This window comes from Leucoraja erinacea, chromosome 1 (assembly GCF_028641065.1).
Source record: "Leucoraja erinacea ecotype New England chromosome 1, Leri_hhj_1, whole genome shotgun sequence".
NCBI classification, from domain to species: Eukaryota; Metazoa; Chordata; class Chondrichthyes; order Rajiformes; family Rajidae; genus Leucoraja; species Leucoraja erinaceus.
In genome coordinates, this window is record NC_073377.1 from 117020527 (window position 1) to 117039607 (window position 19081).

The following is a 19081-nucleotide window of genomic DNA, read 5'->3' on the forward strand; positions in this document are numbered from 1 at the left end:
TTATCACAGTAACCTAGAGTGGGTGCAAAAGCATTGAAGATAACAGTGCATTTTAGTAAGGTAAGAGGTTATCAGACAGATCTCCATTTTTGATTGCTGCCTGATTAGCAGCAGACAGATATGATGTTCCCACATGTTTTTTTTGCCCTCACACTTGGGAAAGTCCACTTTGCCTTTTGAACGATACGAGGACACAGTGGAGCAGCGGTAGAGTTTCTGCCTCACAGCGCAAGAAACGCAGGTTCGATCCTGACTATGAGCTTGTACGTTCTCTCTGTGACCGTGTGGGTTTTCTCCGGATGCTCGGGTTTCCTCTCGCTTTCCAAAGATATGCAGGTTAATTGGCTTCTGTAAATTGTCCCTAATGTGTAGGATAGAACTAGAAGACGGCACGGTGGCGCAGCAGTAGAGTTGCTGCCTTATAACGCCAGGGACCCATGTTCGATCCTGACTATGAGTTCTGTCCGTACAAATTTTGTACGTTCTCCCTGTGACCTACATGCTTTGTCTCCAGGTGCTGCAGCAGCCCATAACGTTGCCTATTTCTTCGCTCCATAGATGCTGCTGCACCCGCTGAGTTTCTCCAGCTTAAACAGGTTTGTAGACTAATTGGTTTGATAAAATTGTAAATTGTCACTAGTGTGTGTAGGATTGTGCTAGTGTGTGGGAAACGCTGGTCGGCGCGGACTCGGTAGGCAATTTCCACGCTGTATCACTAAAAAAAAACCGAATGTGAATGGGTGACCGCTGGTCGACATGGACTCGGTAGACAAGTGACTGATACCTGGTAAACAGGTTCCATCTTGTGTATTTTTGAAACTGATTTCTCTGCTTGTATCAGGCCGATCTGCTATCATCTTGTAAGCTGCATTGTACGATAACCTACTTTTCTAACGTTTGTGTTATCTCCCGATTACCTAAGTGCGCTGGCATCTACTGACGCACAATTGCATCTATGGCTTCCTTCAGGTAACCATTCTTCACACGTGAAGTCAAACAATGTGTCGAGGAAGCCACAATTTGAAGGTGGCTGATCAGAAAGGAACAAAAAAAAGAGAGAATAATGAAGGGAAATGACTAACTTCCTGTCCTCAGCTCTGGGTTCTTGACATTTAAAGGGCTCGTGTATGAAAGCCACTTTCAAGTGAAAGTTTCCCAGATCTAGTGGTAATTTGTCAGGTTTTGTTTTGATAATGAATAATACTTTGATTGGCCTGAACTGTTATTGCACATGGACATCTCAGATTGGCATCCAAAATGATAGCAAGCATAATGTTTTATACTGACTGGTTGCAGTATATGACCTGTTAGGGCAATTCCAAAAAACAGCCGTGCAAAAAGGTTGCGGAGAGTGGGGGGACTCAGCCCTGTCCATCATGGGCATAGCCCTCACCGCCATGGAAAATGTCTACATGAAGTGTTCCCTCTCGAGACTGGGATCTTTCATCATGGATTACCGCTAACTGAGCCATGCCCTCTTCTTGCTGTTACCATTGGGTAGGAGATCCAGAAGCCTGAGATCACATGCCACCTTGTTCAAGAACAACTACTTTCTTCACACTTTATTTTAGGGATACAGTGCGGAAACAGGCCCTTCGGCCCAACGAGCCCGGGCTGACCAGCAATCACCGCATACACTAGCACTATCCTACACACAATTTAAGGGACAATATAAACTTTTACCAAAGCCAATCATCTGTATGCTCGATGTGCAAGATTGCAGGTGCCTGATAATCGCTCTGGAGTGATGTGAGGAAAATCCAAGTGTGAAAGATGCCGGGATACCATAAATGCAGTCATCAAGACATTTCTAGCAGGATATACGTACCATATGCTTTGTCTCAAATTGTTCATGGAAACAATCTCTTCAGCCCAGCTCGTCCATGTTGACCAAGATGCCCCCGTCTAAGCTAGTCCCATGTGTCCCCATTTGGCCCATATCCTTCTAAACCAGGGGTGGGGAACCTGTGGCCTTAAGGCCGCATGCGGCCTTCTAGGCCATTAAGTGTGGCCTTTTGAATGAATCCTTTTATTTTTATTAATATGTTTTTGTTCGTCTTTTATTATTTTTATTTTAATCTTAAAATGAACGTATTTAAAATACCAAAGAGTAAAAGAAGATTCAACAAAATAATCCTATATCTAATTGAAGTTTCTTAGATGCGGCCTTATTATATTACAGCTAACTTAATGCGGCCTTCCAGCATGAACAGGTTCCCCACCCCTGTATCTGAACCTTTCATATCCATGTACTTGTCCAGCTGTCTTTTAAATGTTGTTATAGTACCCTGCCTCAACTACCTCATCTGGCACCTCATTCCATTTACCCACGTCCCTCTGAATGAAAAAGGTTGCCCCTCTGGTTTCTATTAAATCTTTCCCTTCTTACCTTAAATCTATGTCCTCCATTTCTTGATTCCCCTACTCTGAATGAATAAATAATGAAAGAATAAATGAATGACTGAATGATGATGGACTGAATGAATGATGACTGAATGAATGAATGCATGAATGAATGATTGAATGCATGAATGTATGAATGAATGAATGAATGGATGAATACTTTATTGTCACATGTGACACATCACGGTGAAATTCTTTGCTTGCACACCCAAGGTATGCAAATATTCGCCACATAACTAGAGACGGAAATTAGCTACTGATTGGCTACAATCTCGCATATTTACATGCAAAATGTTAATAAATATGCACTGTCCCTATAAACAAAACATTATTATTATTATTATTATTATAAAGGGCGCTTTCAAAGTTACAAAGTACCCCCGCCGGGTCCCCCTTTGTTTCTCCACGCCCATAAAGGGGGAAATCTGGAGGGCAAAAAGAAGAAATGAGATAGATTTGGCAGACGTATTAAAGGAAAATCTTAAGATATTCTGCAAGGGAAAAAGGGTATAAAGGGAGGGAATAGGCCTCTCAAGGATCAACATGGTTGTCTGTGTCAAGCCACAGTAGAAGGTTCAGAGGTTAAATGGATGCCTCTTATTTGTATTTACTGAGAAGAGAATTTTGGAAGCAAAGAAACTGAGGAAAATAAGTAGAAATGTGCTGGTCTATTTCTGAATCACAAAAGAGGAGTTGCTAGCAGTATTAAAGAATATTAACGTGGTTAAATCCCCAGGGCTTGACCAAGTGAATCCTTGGAGATTGTGGGAAGGTTGAGAAGAAATTGTTGGGGCCCTGGCAGAGGAATTTACATTTTTTTTAGTCATGGGCATATACCAGAAGACTGAAGGGTGACTAATGTACCTATAATTACAAAGGGCTACCAGGACAAATCAGGGATGTATTTGCCATCAGTAGTGGGGGTAGTTTCTAGAGGGGATTCTGAGGGACAGGATCAACCAGCATTTGGGTAGGCAAGAACTAATTAGGGATTGTCGGCATGACTTCACAAGTTTGATAGACCTTTTTTTGGGGAGGTCAAAAATGTCTATATCAAGAGGATTGATACTAGCAGAGTGGTGGATGTTGTCTATATGGGCAAAGCAAGGCCTTTGATAAGGGCGAGCATGGTAGCTTAGCATGGAAGGTTAGATCACATGAGATCCCGGATGAGCAAGCCAACTGGGTTCAAAATTGGCTTTGTCGAAGGGGTCAGAATGGGGTCATGTGGGTTGTTTATCTGAATAGAGCCTGTGACCAGTGGTGTATCACAGGGATCTGTGTTGGGTTCTCTGTGGCTTGCCATATATATTAATAATTTAGATAACAATGTAAATTACATGTTAGGAATTCTTTGTATGGACATATGTGGAGGCCAAGTCTTTTGGGTATTTTTAAAGCAGAGTTTGACAGGTTCTTGATTAGTAAGGGTGTCAAAGGTTACGGGGGAGAAGGCAGGAGAATGGGGTTGAGAGGGCAAGATAGATCAGCCATGATTGAATGGCAGATTGGAATACAGGAAAATTGGACTAGCTCAGTTATAAAAACAGGATTGGCATGGACAATTTAAGCAGAAGGACCAGTTTCTGTGCTGCACGAATCCCTGACTATAAAAACCCTTTTAATGGAGAATACTTGGGAATGATTTGAAAATTGACGTCAATTTGGATCTGTGCTTGATATTTTCTTGTGTCAATTAATATTTATTACCATTAGATGTCTTACCACTTTAAACACCTTGATGATAGCAGGGGTCCAGAGCATAGCATTGGAACTCAATGTCATCAGTGTGGGTTTTTTTGCACAGGTATTTTTTAAATGTAGCAGAATGTAGTGCTGGAGTAACTCGGCAGGTCAGGCAGTCCGGAGTCACTCCAGCATCCATGTTCTCCAGGGATGCTGCTTGACCCATTGAGTTACTCCAGCACTTTGTGTCATTTTGAAGTTCTGCACCTGCAGTTCTTTGTTTCCACACTAGGCAGAACCAACGTTCGATGAAATGAAACTCAGCTGCAGTCTATAACCTATTCTTCATTAAGCTGAAAGCACAGAACAATAGTTTATGATCAGATTTGCTTTTCTCAATTAGTGCCAACATTTATCTGCCATGAAATCTCGCCGAAATAATGAGAGCACAATGCAACTCAAATCTTCCGAGTCGCCCGACTTCATTTACACGGAATAAAACCTCAACATTCTGTCCGTCGCTTTCTGACGGTGCCTCCTCTCCCTGTCTTTGTTGATCCTTGTTGTTGGGCTCACTCTGCAGTACCTTGTTCCCAAAAGCCATGCTCTATTTGGGCCACTGTACCTCTTTCCTTCACCCCTGCTTTACAGACGGAAAGAAGATCAAAGATTTACCAGCACAATGGATTTCAGTATTTAGCCAGTAGCCTAACCAATATGTTATTGCTTGTTCCCTGCAGAGAACAACATCTGACTGGCATATGAACTACCTGATCTACGTCCCAGAGGCTGTCCAGATAAATTTATCCCTTTGAAGCTTTGACTTGAAAAGCACATTTTATCATTAAAATTACTGATACTCATGAATGAATGATCTCTAAAGTGCAGAAATGTAACATAGGTTCTTACCCAGAATAGCGTTTACCATGTTTCTCTTTTGGCAAATCAAAGGTTAATTGAAATAATTGTTGCAAAAAGCACAACAAATAATAAAACAATAATTGTCTTATTGTCATGCAACTGAAAGAAGCCAGCTTTCACACTATCACATTTGAACAAAATCTGCTTAACCTGTACAACTTAACAGCTGCTTCTGCTTTGTATCTCAATGAGAATTCAATAGACAATAGACAATAGGCCATTTGGCCCTTTGATCCAGCACCGCCATTCAATGTGATCATGGCTGAGTCATGGCTGAATTCAAGTCTACATAGAAATAAAATACATAGAAATTCTTCTAAAACCCCATTTTACTGACTCACAAAACTCCTTCCCCCATAACACCACCGATTATCTGAATGTCATGAGGTGTCCTTTAGACTTTAGAGATACTGTGTGGAAACAGGCCCTTCAGCTCACTGAGTCCACACCAACCAGCGATCACCCTGCACACGAACCTACACACATTAGGGTCATTTTGTACAACTTACCAAAGCAAATTAACCTACAAACTTGTATGTCGTTGGAGTCCAGGAGGAAACCACAGCACCTGGAGAAAACCCACGCAGGTCACGGGGGGAACATTCAAACTCCATACAAACAGCACTCATAATCAGGATCGAAACCGGGTCTTCGTCCCTGTAAGGCAGCAACTCTACTGTTGTGCCACTGTGCCACCCTCATTACTTAAATGCACAGTAAAAAAGTTACTTAATCAGTGATTAGAGGATGGAGCTCACTCCTAAGAAGTTATTGAAATAAATGCCATAAATGCATCTAACGGGAAGATCGATAACATGAAAGATAAATAAATGGGTGATGGTGGATGCAGATTCGATGGTGGCATTTAAGAAGCTTTTAGATAGATGCTTAGATATGTAGGTAATGGAGGGAAGTGCATCACGTGCAGCTAGAAGAGTTTAGTTTAACTGCATCGTGCTTGGCACGGACATTGTGGGCTGAAGGGCCTGTTCCTGTCCTGTGATGGTCTATGTATAAATAGAAGCATATGTTGCTGAGTGTGAAAAGTGACTTGTACACAGCAGCAAAGTCAGGTAAGATGATGCTGGAAAGTCATGGCAATATTATTATTAGCCCTGGGAGTTAGATCATCACTTGTAAAGTTCTAAGCTAAAAGGCATGGATGGGGAGCTCATAAATGAGAGTATTCGAAATGGTGTCATATTTGGCTGGAATGGATGCAATGACCCAAATAGCTTCCTTCGGTGCTAGATTTACATGATACTACAACCTTAGGTCAATGGTTACTTCAGACACTGATTTTGATCATTCAGTGTGGCTTCAGTTCAACAAGGTTTATCGCTAAAACTCAAACTATACAGCAGTTCATGCCATTTTTACTTTGTGTCATGAGTCCAGTGCTTGTGTGATCATTGCTAGTGGTATGGATTCATTATTGTCATGTATACTGATATACAGTGGGAAAGGGCAGCGTGAAGTGTAGATGGAGTCAATGGTGGGGAATCTGGTCCGTGTGACATCTGACAGTATGCTTTCTAATGATGCATCTGTAATTTGTGATCTGTTCCTTTCATTCGGCTTTTTGAAAAGATAAGTTTCTCCAGTACAATGTAGGTATGTTACAAAACCTACCTGAATCGTGGCTGAGCATCTGCCCTACCCCGTGTGCGCGATTTTGGCGCTGTTTAGAGGGGGCGGGTTTAAAACGCGATTTTTACTAGGCTGTTCCAATCGAAAATGCTCAGCCTAGTAAATCATTAACGGAAAATCGCTGAAAGACCCCGTCGCAAAAGGTATTATTAGTTTTTATGGCCTTGTATAATATTTATAGTAGTTTAAAAATCACTCTCTCACTCCGCAACCTCTCGCAGCCCCAGGGTTTTATAAAGCAAACAATTAAAGGTATGTACCTTATTTTTACATTAAATGGGGCTTCTTAAGAACCCTGTATATGAAGTTTTCTATAGCGAGTAGTTCATTTTGGGAGATTTATATCCCGCAGTATTTTTCTGGGCACTTGAGGGCAGCAAATCCAGCGCAATGTGAACGTTCTAAACCAGCGCGTTCAACCTCCCACTTGGTCTCAGCCGATACAAATCTGCTTTAATTTACAGCAAATGCAATAGATGAGGTTGGAATTCCTTCCTCTTTGGCACCTATAAACGATTTGGGTAAATGAACGGAGTAAAATCATGTTTTATTGTAAATTATTTGGGAAAGTGTTGGACTCTTGGGCTATTTAAAAATGTTAATCATTTATTAAGAAATGGATAGATGTTTAGATCTAGAGGATTGAAGTTTGAAATTAGCTACAATTGGGTAACTAACTAATTATATGCTTTAATTTCAGGTCATCCAAGTAAGATTATTTTATATTTGTTTCAGAATGCTTCAATCTATGATAACTGAAAATTTCATTCAGTTCTCTTAATTTTTAAGAAGGTTATGGGCTTTTGACTGTCCACGATCACAGCTTTTTTGTTATGTCCATAGAAAATCAATAGGGAACAAGATGCTAATTTCCAAGTATGAAAATGGCCATAACTTTTTTATTACTTGAGATATGAAAGTGAATTAGGTGTCAAATTAAACTTATTGTTATGCTTTATCTGATGGGATAAATTGCAGACTTGATTTTTTAAATCTCAAAATTTTGTAACATTGCTATACAATGTTCATGAAAATGGGCACTATTTGAATATTACACAACTCAGAAGAAGATATTTGAATGTGTACTGCCGAAAAAGACCAACTCATTACACGTGATATGAACAAAGGAGTGTGACCATCACCTCCTTCACACCCTCTTACTCTTCATTTTAAACCAGGGTGGCAGAGCAGCGCAGCAGTAAAGCTGCTGCCTTACAGCGCTAGAAACCTGGGTTCGATCCTGACTATGGGTGCTGTCTGTACCGAGTTTGTACGTTCTCCCGGTGACCATGTGGGTTTTGTCCGGGTGCTCCGGTTTCATCCCACACTCCAAAGACGTAGATGTTTAGAGATTAATTGGCTTTGGTAAAATTGTAAAATTGGCTCTAGGATAGTGTTAGTGTACAGGGTGATCGCTGAGTGGCACAGACACGATGGGCCGAAGGGCCTGTACCCGCACTGTATCTCTAAAGTCTAAAGTCAATGCCTTTTGCTTTTAGACATCTCTGTGATGGGGAAAAGTTTCTCATTATCCTCCCTGTCTGGGTCCTTTATAATTATGTAGTCCTCTTTCAGGTCCCCACTACAAGAAGGAACAAACCTAGTCTATCCACTCTCTCTGCATCGTTAAAACAATCCATCCCAGGCCATCGCCTGGTGTATCTCCTCTGTACCCTCTCCAGGGCAATTGCTAACCAAAGCCAAATGATTATTCATGGTTATTAATGTTGGAATTTTTGGCAAAAATACATAAGATGAAAGACAAGATCACATAGGTTTTTTTCCCCCCAATGTTAACTTTGATTTTTGCACGTCTCCATTATGGAGAGAAGAAAGGACCATTAGACGCAGTGGTGCTTTCACAATGAGTCTTTCTAAGTACAAGTGCTCTATTCACGACATGGGAACGACTGAAAATGTCACTGCCTTTTTAAGAGGGATACAGGGAAGAGGGTTAATTTTTGTTCTTCCAAAACAAAGTACAAATTGTGTTCGCAAACAACCCCCGATTTAAGACCATGCTCATTGTTTTATTATTCCTCGGCCCTTCCTGCCTTCTGATCTTGTGCAACTCGGAGGTAGTTTATGAACAAGAAGTCCTTCTCCCTGCACATAGCTTATAAATGTGCAGTTTATTTGTTAATGTGCAGCTCCAGGGAATGTACCTACTGGAGTTTGAGTCAGCGTTCAAATTCAATTAGATAGACACAAAACATAGTAGTAACTCAGTGGGTCAGGTAGCATCTCTGGAGATAAGGAATGGGTGACGTTTCGGGTCGAGAGTTTCAGTTTGAAGAAGGGCCTGTCCTGCTGAGTTACTCCGGCATTTTGTGTCTATCTTCTGTTCTATGTTTAGTTTAGTTTAGAGAAACAGTGTACCTTAATTAGTATGCGTGACTATAAACTGGCCTTGAAAACCTTCACACCTTGAATGCGCTGATATCAGCAAGAACTGATTCACTAGTTATATCTGACACACCAGGGAGAAATTACAGAAGCTTATTAACCTACAAATCTGTACATCTTTGGAATGTGGCTGTAAACTGGAGCACCTGGAGAAAACCCATGCGGTCACAGTGAGAATGTACAAAGAGAGCACCCGAGGTCAGGATTGAACCCAGGTCTCTGGTGCTGTAAGGCAGCAACTCTACTGCTGCGCCACCGTGCCGCCCCTTAATGTTCTATATATCTAGATTAGTGTGAATGGGTGTTTGATGGTCAGCATAGTCAGCCAAAGGGCCTGTTTCTGTGCTGTATCTCTTCTTAAAAAAAAATGCTCCTTTTGCAATGTGAAAGATATATGCAGCTGAATCCAATTTCTAGACTCCTATTTCTCATAATGCCATGGGAAGTCACACACAATGTGTAAGATCATGAGAGGAATAGATAGGATAAATGTGCAGTATTTTACCCAGAGTGGGGAAAATCAGAGGACATAGGTTTAAGGTGAGAGAAAAAGATTTAATAGGAACCTGAAGAGCAACCTTTTTACCCAAAGGGTGTATGGAACAAGCTGCTGGAGGAGTTAGTTGAGGCGTTCGCTATCACAACACTTAAGAAGCATTAAAACAGGTACATGGATAAGATAGGTTGAGAGGGATATGAACCAAACAAGACTGGTGTACTGTAGATGGGGCATCCACACCGGCAGGTTGACCTGATGGGCCTATTTCCACGCTGTAAAACTCTATGCATCCATGACTCTATAAATGTACAGAGTCTTTTACCCAGCATAGGGGAATTGAGAACCAGATGAATTAGGTTTAAGGTGAGGGGGGGAAAGATTTAATAATAATACGCGAGGCAACTTTTTAATACACTATGACACTGTGATTCTGTGACATATAAGGAAGCGTGCACTCAAAGAGACATCTTGCACAAATAGGCATACAAATACATAAATAGGTATACAACACATACAAATACATACATTTGTGCAAGGTCAATGGACAACACTAGGCATCATCAATCAAATTTAATAGCCTCTTCCTCACCCCCCAAAACACAACAGCCAGTCACAGAGTTCTCACTGTCCATTCTGCGATCAGCTAACATTGTAGCCTTGGAATCAGATCAGGGTCCTTTTTGATCTGTGTATCTCCGTAAGCATTTAATCACCGGGGAATCTTTTAATTAACTTTTAAAAATCTCTTCAGAGGCAGTCGATTGAATTGGAAAGCTCCAAGGATGTGAAATTGCCCTTGGCTAGAAAACTGAAATGTTGAAATGTTTTCAATGAGGATCTTTTTTTTGTCTGTGAAGAAGTTTCTTTAGTAATGTGTTCTGCTCTCAGTGTCAACATGGTTTGTGAGTTGGGGGATAATTGGCCCACGGAAAAATAATCGCACTTAGTCCCCATTTAAACTCATATATTCTGTCATTTTCATATTATGCTTTGATTTGATATTTTTGGATTTAATAGAGAGGCCTATGGCAGTTGAGGAGCAAACATGCTCAGCAAGGGAAAGGCAGGGTTGGTGTTTCAGATCAATTACCTTGCATTGGAAGCACTTGGATTATTGAAATTTCCTAGCATTTCGCATCGATGGAGCTGCAAGGAGATTTAACATTGAGCACTGCCAATGTAACTCAGATGCAATAGCAAAGTGATGAGTTTACATAGGCAGATTTCAGTATGATTCTGTACAGGGGAGTTTACAATGCAAGAACACAACTGGGATTATACACAGCTTTGAGATTTGTCAAGTCAAGACTTCAAGTCGAGAGAGTCAAAAGAGTTTATTGCCATGTATCCCAGATAGGACAATTAAATTTTACTTCGGAGTCACGTGAGTGACTACGTGAAGAACCCAGCCAGGACGCATGCGTGTCATATCGCTACACGCATTGCAAGGAGTCACAGCAGGGGGAACAACGTTCCCCTTAGCGGCAGAATTTAAAAGCCGGGAACAGCAGGTAAGGAGACTCTGCGTTCTTCCCACTTACTTTACAGGTGGAGGCATGGACAGATCCACGAGAAGGAAGGCTGCGAAAAAGCTGGCGTGGGAGAACCGCGGAGTTGCGGGCAGCCAGCAGCAGCAGCCGACGGCACGCCAATCTCCCGTAATGGGAACAGCTGTGCCCGACTTCGCTCCCGCACCGGCCAAATCTACACCACGGCCGGGCGGTAAAGCGAAGCAAAAAACAGACAGAGTCGTTGACTCCGATGAGTCCGACTTTGAACAGCCGCGAGCGGCCAGTGCCCGTGAGCATTGGGGCCGGTTGGAGCGGCTGGGGGAACAGGAGCAGCCGCGAGCGGCCAGTGCCCGTGAGCATTGGAGCCGGTTGGAGCGGCTGCAGGATCAGGAGCAGCCGCGAGTGGCCTGTGCCCGAGAGCATAAGAGCCAGTTGGAGCGGCTGTTGGAGGAAATACTCCAAAGTGGCAGGCTCCGGGAGATGGAGACTAGCCACAGTGGGCAGCTAGTAAGTCCTACAGCAGTACCTCTTGTGGGGCTGCACAGTGTTTCTCCCTCATCAGAGGGGAGTACGGGGGGTCAATTCTGGGCTGACCCTGAAGAGGGGTGTGCAGAACATACCCCTAGTGTGCATGGGGTGAAAGAAAACCTGTTGGATATGGTGTCCCAGTTTATTCAACCCGACCAAACTGGCCAAAACCTGGAGCCCAAAATAGCTGCAAGTATTGACTACATGTCATTCAACCAGCTACAGGGACAGGCATTATTGGACACCACGGCAAGACACTTACCACCAGGGAACTGCAAATCACTAAATGTTCCCAGTGTCAACCAGTGCATCTGGAAACATGTTGGGGCATCGATCAGAGCCAGGGACTTGAAAATACAAAAAGTTCTGAAAGTCCTAACAGCAGGAATTACGGCTTTCGCCCGCACATTGAACGAACAAGACATGACCCAAGATCACCAAGATGCACTGGCTTTATTTTGCAACTCCCAATACGAGTTAAACAGTATTAGGAAGAGTGCAATCCAACCGGCGTTAGACCCCAAATTTGCAGGCCTCTGCAAACCTGGAACCTCCAAACCACCAATACTACTTTTTGGAGGGGACTTATCAAAACAGGTCAAAGAACTGGACGAAGAGGCTAAAACCCTGGGGCTCATAAAAGCAGCGTCCAAAAACTACTTCGGCCAGAAACAGCACCCCTACGCACCCACCAGTCGGCCAAGACAAACTGGAGAAAGCGCAAAGGCCAGGAACACCCAACATCGGTCTATTTTAGGCCATGGCCCAGACCGGCCTTCCTGGAAAATGTGCAAACCCTCAACATCAACCCAACTACAGACCCAGAAACCGGCGCCTCAATGTCCACGGAGGATGCCGAAAAAGTAACAAACCTACTACTGGTAACCATGGAAGTAGGTGGGTCTGGTTCCTTACGAATTGAAGGGAGCATGGAGGTTGGTGGGAGATTACACTTCTATCTGGATGCATGGAATAAGTTAACTACCGACACTTATATTTTAAGCAGTATCCAGGGTTATACCATAGAATTTATACAAAAACATAACCCTCCAGTTCAGCATGTACCGAACCGAATGTTCGTGCTTACAGGCAAAGAAAAATCAAAAGCACACGCTGAACTACAGTGGCTTTATAAAAAATGAGTAATTGAGAAAACCCAACATGAATCACAGGAATTCGTGTCCAACATCTTTATCAAAAACAAGAAAGATGGTGGTTGCCGCATCATCATCGATTTGACTAATTTGAATACTTTCGTACAATATATTCATTTCAAGATGAAAACCTTTGTTACTGCTAAGCAATTGATTTCCAAAGGTTACTACATGGCAAACATCAATTTAAAAGATGCTCACTATACAGTCCCCATGAGAGGTGACCACAGATGTTATTTAAAATTCAACTGGATGGGCTAACATCAGCGCCCAGGCTGTTCACAAAAATTTTGAAACCAGCCCTAGCGTTTCTGCTGAAACAAAAACACATGGTAATGGCATATCTAGATGACATACTTATTGTGGGCAAAACTTTGGAATTGGCTAAACAAGCGGTAACAGCCACAAAACAATTATTTGAAAAACTGGGGTTTATCATCCATCCAGTTAAGTCTAAATTAACGCCTTCAACCAAAATGGATTATCTAGGGTTCACCATTAACTCAGTTCACATGTCAGTGACTTTGCCGAAAGAAAAGGTTACAGCCTTAATAGAGGCTTGCAGCAAAATCATTGACATCACTAAACCATCCATCAGACTGGTAGCAAGAATAATTGAGAAGATAGTGGCTGCATTTCCACCCACACAATTCGGACCTTTACATTATCGAAATTTACAGAGAGCAAAAATAAGAGCACTCAAAATTAATGGTGGTCATTTTGACAGACCAATGAAGCTACCAACAAAAGCCATAATGGAACTAAAATGGTGGGAACATAACATAACATAACATAACATTGTTCTAATCCAATCATTATCAGCAACCCGTCTATGGTACTACAAACTGATGCCAGTGCACTTGGTTGGGGTGCTACCAATTCCATCTCCAGCTGCGGAGGGAGATGGAATGCACAGGAGGCATCATTATTACAAACACTGGGCATAAACTACCTGGAGATGTTAAGTGCATTCCATGGCCTTAAGTCATATTGTTCTGGGTTAAATCACCAGCATGTTAGACTACAAATTGACAACACCACCGTGGTAGCATATATCAACCATATGGGTGGAAACTAATCGAAATCATGTGACAATCTGGCCAACACAATTTGGCAATGGTGTATCCAGAGAAATATTTGGATATCAGCTACCTACTTACCAGGTAAACTAAATTTAGTGGCAGACACCAGGTCATGCAAATTCAATGAAAACACTGAATGGATGTTGGATAAAAATGTATTTGCTGAAATTATAGCACGGTATGGACCACCAGATATCGATCTTTTCATATCCAGGCTCAATCACCAGTTATCGAATTATGTTTCATGGGAACCAGACCCTGGGGCAGCGGCAACAGATGCATTTTCGCTGCATTGGGGGAAATTGTTTATTTATGCATTCCCTCCTTTCTGCCTCATCAGTCGGGTATTAAGGAAAATACAGCAAGACTCTGCGTCTGGTATTTTGATAGTACCCGATTGGCCTACTCCACCATGGTTCCCGGTGATACTCGACATGGTATTAGAACCATGCATCACCATCCATCATAGACCTAATTTACTGGTTCATCCCATAACAAGGGAGTCACCCATGTCATAATTATACAAACCTATTAATTTGTAGAGTTTGAAAGCACCTCTACTACACCTGGGACTGACGGACCGAACAGTGGATATGATTGCATCGGCCCACAGACAGTCCACCAAAAAACAGTACTTGGTGTACATCAAGAAATGGGAAAAGTACTGTCACAACAATAACCTCATCCACAGATCAATCAACATCCCGTCTGTTCTGGAATTCCTGGCAAGCCTCCATTACGATGAGGGGCTCAGTTATAGTGCCATCAACTGCGCCAGAAGTGCTCTGTCAACATACCTGTGGCAAGGAACAGAGCGGCATTCTGTAGGGACACACCCCCTGGTAACCAAACTCATGAGGGGCATTTTTAATGCTAATCCCCCAAGAACCAGGTACACCCAAATATGGGATGTGAGCATTGTACTGACCATGTTAAGAAACTGGTCTCCACCTACAGCTCTGTCCCTACAGAAACTGACAATGAAAACAGTCATGCTGATGGCCTTGGTCACGGCACAAAGGGTCCAGTCGCTACAGAAACTAAGGCTGGACAACATGACTATTTCATCTGGGAATTTGACTTTTCACATCTATGAATTAGTCAAACAGAACAGACAGGGGTCAGCAGGACTAAAAATAGAATTCAGGGCCTACCCGACAGATGATCGTCTCTGTATTGTAACTCACTTACTATTATATATGGAGTATACTAAGACCATCAGAGGCAAACAAATGGCACTTTTAATCAGCTACAAACAGCCACACAAAAAAGTGACAGTCCAGACCATCTCGAGATGGCTAAGACAGGTCCTAATAAAGGCTGGAGTAGGCACTAACATTTTTAAATCTCACTCCACCAGTGCTGCAGCTACATCGGCAGCTATGAAGTTGGATGTTCCAATGGACCAAATCCTCAAGACAGCAGGATGGTCAACGGAGAGAACTTTCCAACAATTTTATAATAAACCAGTCATTGAACCTGGAACATTTGCAGAAACAATTTTAAGTTCTGTAATATGATTTTACCCCACAAATAGGGGCTATGATTTGGTGTTAATAAATTTATCGTTGTTTTCAATATCGTATTGATGTCTAATGATGTTAACACTATTCTCCCCATAATAAAGGCAAATGTGATGCATGGACTCATTTTCCACGGCATGAGGTCACAGAGCTTTAAAATCTTCACGTAGTCACTCACGTGACTGCGAAGTAAAATAGTAAGATTAAACGAGAACTTACCAGTTTGAAGTTTGATCGTTATTTTATGAGGAGTAACGTTGAGGGAATACGTGCCCTCCGCTCCCACCCTTGATCATATACTCAACTGGTATCCCTTCTCAAATCTTACTATGTTTAGTCATTACAGTTATCTGTGATTTCACACCACTGCTTTGAAGAATGACACGCATGCGTCCTGGCGGGGTTCTTCACGTATTCCCTCAACGTTACTCCTCATAAAATAACGATCAAACTTCAAACTGGTAAGTTCTCGTTTAATCTTACTATTCTTGCTTGCTGCAGCACAACAGAGTATTGTAAGCATAAATCCAGAAGTTCAGTGTACCTTTATAGCATAAACCATATATATACACATAAAGAAACAGATTAAGTGCAATAGGCTGTTATAGTTCAGAGTTTGTTTGATGCCGAGTTTAATAGCTTGATGGCTGTGGCGAAGAAGCTGCTCCTGAACCTGGATCTACCAGATTTCAGGCTTCTGCACCTTCTACCTGATGGCAGCAGAGAGATGAGTGTGTGGCCAGGATGGTGTGGGTCCTTGATGATGTTGGCAGCCTTTTTGAGGCGGCAACTGCGATAGACCCCTTCGATGGTGGGGAGGTCAGAGCCGTTGATGGACTGGGCAGTGGTCACAACTTTCTGTATCGTTTTCCACTCCTGGACGCTTTTTGTAAAAGGTATAAGGTGATTAAACCCTGCTAACTAAATGCTATTGGATCAGAAGGATCTTGATCTATTCCAAGATTACAACACTGGCTGTTCTTAGAAGGGACAGAGGGGATGGGGGCAAATTTGTTGCAGAAATTTCAGAAAGGGATAATGAACCTTGACTACTAGTTCCACAGAGCACAAAAGGTAATTGGGACATCGCTACCAGCCTTGGAGGGCATCTACCACACACGGTGCCTCAGGAAGGCCGTCAGCATCCATAAAGACTCCTCACACCCTTGTAATGGACTGTTCGAACTACTTCCTTCCGGCAGGCGTTACAAGGCCTTCTACGCCGAACCTCCAGACTCAGGAACAGCTTCATTCCCAGGGCTATAGTGGCTCTGAACCGGCCCTGCTGAGTGCCCCCCACCCCCCCTGGACTGTCTCCCTCGGATGGTCACGTCGCACAGACACATCTGCACTTTAGTCTGTTTGAACTGTTTTGACTATTTACTGTTGTAATGTTCTTTTTACAAACCATGTTCTCGGGGTATCTAAATCTAAATTTTATTAGTTATTTAAGTTATGACATCGGATGGAAGCTGCATACCAAATCTCGTTGCACTTATATGCAATGACAATAAAATATAAAATATATTATTATTATTATTATTATTATTATTATTATTATTATTATTATTATTATTGTGCATTGACCTTGTCTGTATTTTTTAATGTGTGTGCTTCAGTGTGTGTCATTATACTTATAGTGTAATTGTGTGTGTGTGTAAGTGAGTACGAGAGAGTGTGCAAGTGTGTGCATGTGTGAGTGCGCGTGGATGTGTGTCTGTATGTGTGTCTGTGTGCGTGAGTGTGAGTGTGTGTATGTCTGTGTGTGTGCCTATGTGTGTGTCTGTGTGTGTGTTTGTCTGTGCGTGTGAGTGTATGACTAAAGCATGTTGTGAGGGAGTGGATCTATTAGCTACAATACTCAGTTTAGTTTAGAACATGGAAACAGACCCTTCGGCCCACCGAGTCCACGCTGACTATCAATCACCCGTTCAAACTAATTCTATGTTACCCACTTTCTCATCCACTACCTGCACACTAGGGGGAATTTACAGAGGCCAATTAAGCTACAAATCCGTACGTCTTTGGGATGTGGGAGGAAATCGGAGCACCTGGAGAAAACCCATGCAGTCACAGGGACTATATGCAAACTCCACACAGAAAGTACCTGAGGTAAAGATCTAACCAGGGTCAATAGTGCTGTGCAGCAGTGGTTCTACCAGTTGCGCCACAGTGCTGCCACACATATGAACAGAAATCAGTGAAAAGAACGGAATATAGTGGGTCATAAACAAAGCAGAGAAAGTGGAGACTAGGCTTAAAGGCCCTGTCCCACATTCCCGAGTTACTCACGAACTCTCCCAAGTTTCCCCCTCGATTCGAACTCGGGGAATGTCGGATAATGTTGGTAGCGAATCCGTAGGAGCCCGTGGGAGCCCGTAGATATTTCGTAGCGGCTTGTAATGCCAGCCGTAGGAACTCGGCGATCAGGTAAGTTGGGGCGTTTTTTCAACATGTTGAAAAAAGTCCATGAGTTTAAAAAAATAGCCCCGAGTTGCTACGAATGGCATTACCGTAATTATCCGAGTTCGAATCAAGGGGAAAACTCGGGAGAGTCTGTGAGTAACTCAGGAAAGTGGGACAGGGGCTTAACACTAGATAGTTCAATTGGATGAGAGGTCAGTGCCATAAACATTAATTCCTTTATCTTGATCACAGATGTTTTTAGTCTGCAGAGCATTTCCTATATTTTTTGTTCGGTATTTCAGGCTTAACTACAGGAGACTATACTTTTCAAGGATTTACAAGGGAACCAATCCATTTCTGGAGAAAACAATCTCATCAAACCAAGTGTGGCAAGGAATGTGAGATGATCAGAAGATTTCAATGTGTGGCTGTTAAGTACCGCATGAGCAGACCTTCAACAGGCCAGAGGACACGTTGCCATGGGTAACAGATGAATTCATGGCTGCCAGAATTGTGGATGTATCAGTGGGAGAGATGTGTGGCAACAATGGTGGTGGAAATTAGTAATGATAAGAACAAACAGCTAATGGAAGATGATTGCTTTACACCAGCTGCTCCCAGTGAAGAGCCAAGTAATGAAGTGTACATCTGCAATATAGGACCACACAATTATGACAGCCAAGGATCTCCTGGCCCCTCTCCTCCCTCTCTTCCTTGTACCCCAACTGGATGTGCAACCATTTCTCCCTTTCCAGCCATCCTTCCCCTCCATCCCCCTTTACCTCGTCCCTTTCCCCCACCCACTGCTCCCCCGCATCTTTCCACCTATATTCCTTCCTCTGGCTTCACATGTCACGCCACTTCTATCCTTATCTCTTTATCTCACTAACATTTCCTTTTTCATCTCTGGCCTTTGTCTAACCATCTGCCAATCCCCCCCCCCCCCCCCCCCCCCCCCCCCGCCTTTCATCTTATCCACCTTTCACATGCAAGCTTTGTCTTGCCTCCCACCTATTTCCCAGATTTCTGCCCCCCCCCCCCCCCAATCCGTCTGAAGAATGGCCCCAACTCAAAACGTCGCCTCACCTTGTTTTATAATGATGCTGCCTGAGCCACTGAGCTACTCCAGCACTTTGTGTGCACTAGCATCATTGTGTCTCCATCTCTTGCCCTTCATGTCTGATGCACAAGGTCTGCGATTAGACTTCTCTTCACCATCAGCAGTCTCTTAATCATAAGGAAAGGTGAAATAGAAACCTTGAAAATTACTGCTTGAGAAGATAAATATAAATATTTTCACAGAGGTGATGGG